The 5,870-nt window shown below is 35.9% G+C and overlaps 1 non-coding gene across 1 annotated transcript; it reads right to left on the reverse strand.

The window, feature by feature from the left end:
- Window positions 1-1,077: 1,077 nt before the first annotated feature.
- LOC111725452 lies at window positions 1,078-1,184 on the reverse strand. Its single transcript, XR_002773514.1, has one exon. It is a non-coding gene; the product is annotated as a U6 spliceosomal RNA (small nuclear RNA).
- Window positions 1,185-5,870: the final 4,686 nt, after the last annotated feature.

The raw sequence follows: 5,870 nt of genomic DNA on the forward strand, positions 1-5,870 counted from the left end.
AAAAAAAAATTCTCAGCAAGCTTTCAATAGAAGGGAATTTCCTTGACCTGATAATGAGCACCCATGAAAAGTCTACAGCTAACATCACATTTAATGGCATAAGGTAGAACAACTTTCCCCCTAAGATCAAGAAGATAAGGATGTTTGCTCTCACCATTTCTCTACAGCATTGTACTAGAAATTCTAACTACTGCAATGGGCAAAAAGAATTAAATGAAAGGAATACAGATCGGGAAAAAAAAGGAAATCTGTTTTTACTTTTCTAGTGCTCTTTCCACCATACCTCTAACTTTATGATTTATATTTTTCTCTCTTTAGATACATTAAAAAGAAAAAATTATACAATTAATAAAAATTAAAACAAGAAGTTTCGACCATAAAACAAGTCTCAAAAAATTCAGAAAAAATGAAAGAAATCATATCAAATATTTTCTCTGACTATAATGAAATTAAGCTAGCAATCAATGATAAGAGAAACACTAGAAGATATACAAAGGAAATTAAACAATATGCTCTTCAATAGCCAGTAAGTCAATGAAGAGTTTAAGAAGGAAATTTAAAAATTCCTCAAAACACAGTATGTGGCACTACCATATGACCCAGCAGTCCTACTGCTGGGCATGTATCCAAAGGATGGAAATTCAGTATATCAAAAAGGTATCTATACTCCCATGTTTACTGCAGCACTATTCACAAAACCAAGATATGGAAGAAACTGTGGTACTTACACACTATGGAGTATTACATAGCCACAGAGAGAATGAAATCTTGCCATTGGAAACAATGTTGACAGAAGTGGAAAATATTATCTTAAGTGAAAGAAACCAAGCCTAGAAAGACAATATGTAGGAGCAAAACATCAAAAGCAATTGATCTTATGACGTCAGAGAATAGAACAATGACTACCAGAGGCTGGGAAGGGTAGCAGGAAAGGAGGATTAAGTGGGTATGATTTATGGGTAGAAAGATATAGTTAGGGAGTTTTTTCCCTCTTTCCCCATGCTGCAACCCCTTGTAACCACCATTCTGCTTCCTTTTTTTTTTTTTTTTTGGCTTTTATAAAGTCAAGGAAATTTAAAAATTATGGAATGCTTCACAAATTTGCGTGTCATCCTTGCACAGGGGCCATGCTAATCTTCTCTGTATCGTTCCAATTTTAGTATATGTGCTGCCGAAGCAAGCACTCTGCTTCCTATTTTTAAGAACTTTTTATATTTACTTTGTCCAATTTTTTTGTGCTACTAATATGTTTGTGGAAAAACAAGACTGATGTTTCAGCTCATGTCTATTCTTTAAAACTGTAGTCATTATTCAAATATTAGTTTTCTCTAAATGCCATAGTGTATTTTTAATGCAACTGCAACTATAAAAGCAATTTGAAGAATAATGGACATTTTTTTTTCTTATCATACCTAGAAAGTAACTGTTAGCAAAAAACATAAAAGGCATTTAAGTAGCTTTTCACCTCAGTTTTGTTCAAACATAGCAAGAGAATAATTAGCCAAACAAATTGGCTATCTCTATAAAATATGTCACCTCAATTTGCAAACCTGCAGCAGTGAAAAGCTTTGAAATAAAATGAAAAACTCTACCTCCTTTGTACATTCCAAAAGATGAAGTAAAACAACTCTAATTTTCTCCTTTTCCAGGAGGAAAGTATATATAAAAAAGGGGTTAGAAAATTATTTATTTTTTTAATTTAGCAAGTTAATAATTTAATAATTAGAAGACATTCACTTTTCTCACAATCAAGAAAGTACTTCCACATTATTGGAGAGCTTCATGAGTTTTACTGCTTTATTGTCACTTAATGATCTTAGAGATAAGTCAGCATTGTCTTGGGTTCTTCTTACTCCAAAGAAATCTAATAAGCCACTTTAGTCAGTAAAGCAACTCAAGTATTTCACTTTAGATTATTCTTCCTTTCTTATGAACATTTTGTGCTGTTGTTGTTGCTGTTTTGTGTTTAGCAGGCCCAGCTGGGTTTGAATCCACCAACCCTGAAGCATGTGGCTGGCACCCTAACCAGTGAGCAACAGGCACCCAGCCACACTGATCAACATTTTAAAGATAAATTGATTTTTCTTGCTACACCTATTTATTTATTTTTATGAGACAGAGTCTCACTTGGTCACCCTCTGTAGAATGCTGAGGCATCACAGCTCACAGCAACCTTAAACTCTTGGGCTTAAGCGATTTTCTTGCCTTAGCCTCCCAGGTAGCTGGGACTACAGGTGCCTGCTAGAGCACCTGGCTATTTTTTTAGAGACAGGGTCTCGCTCTTGCTCAGGTTGGTCTCAAACTTGTGAGCTCAGGCAATCCACCCTCCTGGGCTACACCTATCTAACTAAATTCAAGGTTCCTAAGAAACAGATCTTTTGATGACCCATGTTCTTGAAACAACTAAATACAAAATCTGGCCAGGCACAGTAGCTCATGCCTATAATCCTAGCACTCTGGGAGGCCAAGGCAGGTGGATTTCCTGAGCTCACAAGTTTGAGACCAGCCTGAGCAAGAGGGAGACCAACCTCCCCCCAAATCTCTCACTCAGTTGTGGCAGGCACCTGTGGTCCCAGCTATTCAGGAGGCTGAGGCAAGAGAATCACTTGAGCCTGGGAGTTTGAGGTTGCTGTGAGCTGTAACATGACAGCACTCTACCAAAGGAGACAAAGTGAGACTCTGTCTCAAAAACACATACATACATACATAAAAAATCTTCTCTAAAAGTAGTATCTTATTGAATTTTGTTTCTCCAAAATCAAATGCTTCAGGATACAACCCAGAATACATATTTCCCAGCCCAAGCCAAAAAAAAAAGGAAGAAAGAAAGTAATGCCTCGAATGTTTAAGATCTACATAGGAGAATCCACTAATAATCTAGCAAGTCATTCATTGCAGTTCAGCAGAAACTTAATCTATTAAGAGGCAACAAAATATAAGGGGATTCCTAAAACTACTAAAACTTACAAACTAATCTGAGATAAAATCATCACCTCTTAGGTCTGGAGGTGTTTTTTGAAGTTCTATTTGTTAACATCACAGACTACTTGTTGTAAGAGGTTTTGAACAGGCTTTTAAACAAATTGATGATTCTAAGTGTATATTTTTCAATTTGTTATAAGTATATCTCTTAAGTTACACTTTGCTTGCACAAATTGCAAAAAGTAGCACATTATATGGCTGCAAGTTCCTCCCACTCAACTTATTTTAAGTTCTGGTGTCAGCCAAGATAATGATGTTCACTAGGAAACACTATCTAGAGAGTAAATTTAAATACCTATTTTAAATCCAAGGGTTAAGAGTGCCCTAAATGAAAGGCAGTGACTTAGGTGGTGTTGGGGACAAAAGGACAGATAACTATCTCTGCCCTCAGTCAGTATAGCACTCAATCTATCCAGGATTCCAGGTATAAAGAGAATAACAATTAAATTTGGGGGGAACAAAATTTATTATTTAAACTAGGAGTCTTTTAAAGGTAAAAGAAGGGCTTTTAAAAGTTAAGCCAGCATAGCAGACATAAATGAGCCTGTGCTCCCCCCAAACTGGGACATATAGTTACCCTAACTATAGTATACAGTGCTTTGCAGTTTATTATGTTTTTTAAATTTTTTTTCTGAAAACAAAGCTATGAGATAAGTAATGCAATACAATCCCCTCTTTTAGATGGAAAACTGATGCTCAGAGAACCTAAATGACTTTCTTTAGGTCACAGAGCTAATAAATGTTGGGTTCAAGGCTTGAGCTGAGGTTTTCTAATCCCAAATCTAAATATCTTTCCAGTATAACACACTGCCTTACCACTAGATACACACCTAAATTCTATAATCATAATTTGTAGGAAATGTGGTTCTTCTGATTATAATACTCATATAAAGACACAGAGAAAAAACATCTACCATTTTAACAGAATTATTTTTTGATAAAACTTATTTGTGGATGAATGAAGGCAATTAATCAAAGAAAACTATTTCCATTACATAAATTTTACTTACAAAAAACAGTTAAAACAATTTCAAGTAAAATCTGAATGTGAAGAGAAATGTCCTTATCACCATTATTTAAAATTGTTTTGTAAGTTGTGATACTGGATAGGAGAAGATAAAATCATCATTTTTGCTCAGAATGTATACCTAGAACATTCATGAGTCCATAGTAAATAATAATGATGATAGTCACCAAAATTTTAATAATTGATAAGAAAGCTAGATTTAAAATAAACTTTTTCTTTTTTGAGACAGTCTTACTATGTCACCCTTGGTAGAGTACCATGGCGTCACAGCTCACAGCAACCTCAAACTCTTAGGCTTAAGTGATTCTCTTGCCTCAGCCTCCCAAGTAGCTGGAACTACAGGTGTCCGCCACAACACTCGTCTATTTTTTTTATTGTAGTTGTCATTATTGTTTAGCAGCCTGGGGTGGGCTTGAACCCACCAGGCCTAGTACATGTGTCCAGCACCCTAACCACTGAGCTTCGGGCACCAAGTCTAAAATAAATATTTTTAAAATCAGTAATCTTTCTATATTCTGGTAATAAGCTCTCCTTCCTATCAGTTCTGGGATCCTCCAGACTGCTTCTCTTCTGTCCCACTTGTAGGAGATTTTTACATTCTTGAATAGATCATATAACATCCCACTCCAAAGTATCTGGTTTGGATGATTTCTCCCTATTCCACAGCTACTTTCACAGCAATATTTATCTTCTACCTATGACAAACAAGAACTACCAAAATCTTCTACTGCAGGACTGAGACTGCATTTAAGACAAAATTCTTTTCCCTTCTCTTAGAGCCAGTGGCAGCAAATTCCTAGCCATTTAAAAATTGCCAATTTGTCACTGTATTTATTCTTGTAAGGATGAAGAACTACTGACATTTACTCTCGGAGCATTCAATACAGACAAGGAAAATATGTCCATAATAAAAAGACATGCATGTATAGTTTTTCTTGGAAATTCTCCAGCTACCTTGGTTCAGCCCATATCTCTTTCTGCTTTCAAAATCTATTTCTTTTTTTTTCTTCTTCTTCTTCTTCTGGCTAAAGTGCAGTGGCAACCTCAAACTCAAACTCCTGGACTCAAGCAATCCTCCTGTCTCAGGCTCTCAAGAGCTGGGGCTATAGGCATGCACTATCACACCCAATTAATTTCTTCTACTCTTGTTCAGGCTGGTCTCCAACTCAGAAATTCAAGCAATCCTCCAACCTTGGCCTCCTAAAGTGCTAGGATTACAGGTATGAGCCACTGTGACTCACCCTATAATCTCTTTATTTCTAAAATGATAGTAGTTTCTACAAAACTATGAGAAACAAATTGATTTATGAGTGATATTTAGATGTAGTCCTTCTAAATAATACCAGTAACATTAAAAGGATTTTCATTTCATTGCTGTGTTGAGATCTGTCCCCTGAGACCATTTATCTATTGTGCCTACATGTGACCAAAAGCATGGTACTCCTCAAGAATATAAAAATAAAGGAAACACCTATTTCTCCCACAAACTACAACTAAAATCTTGGGGCATTCTATATAAAATAAACATAAGAAGACTCTGCAAGTGAAGAGAAAGACACGTGGGCTAGGGTCCTCGGTACCCATTCAAAAGTGGTAACTACCCTGAGTTTTGTTTTTTGTCCCATATGTCCACATGTCTTTAATTTAGAGTTAAAGAGGTCAACAACCAAGAAACACCAACAGGTGCAAATAAGAAAAGCCCAAACAAAGCCTACTCACTAGCTGACAGATTAGGAAAGAGAGCCTTGAAAGATTTTTTTAAAAAATTCAGACAGAAAGAAAACCATGGCCCTACTTTCACTCACACCAGCAAAGCCCAAGTGTGGAGAAATAGACAAATCTATAATTATAGTTGGTGACT

The sequence above is a fragment of the Otolemur garnettii genome, unplaced genomic scaffold (assembly GCF_000181295.1).
Source record: "Otolemur garnettii isolate 467f Iridium unplaced genomic scaffold, OtoGar3 scaffold00041, whole genome shotgun sequence".
NCBI classification, from domain to species: Eukaryota; Metazoa; Chordata; class Mammalia; order Primates; family Galagidae; genus Otolemur; species Otolemur garnettii.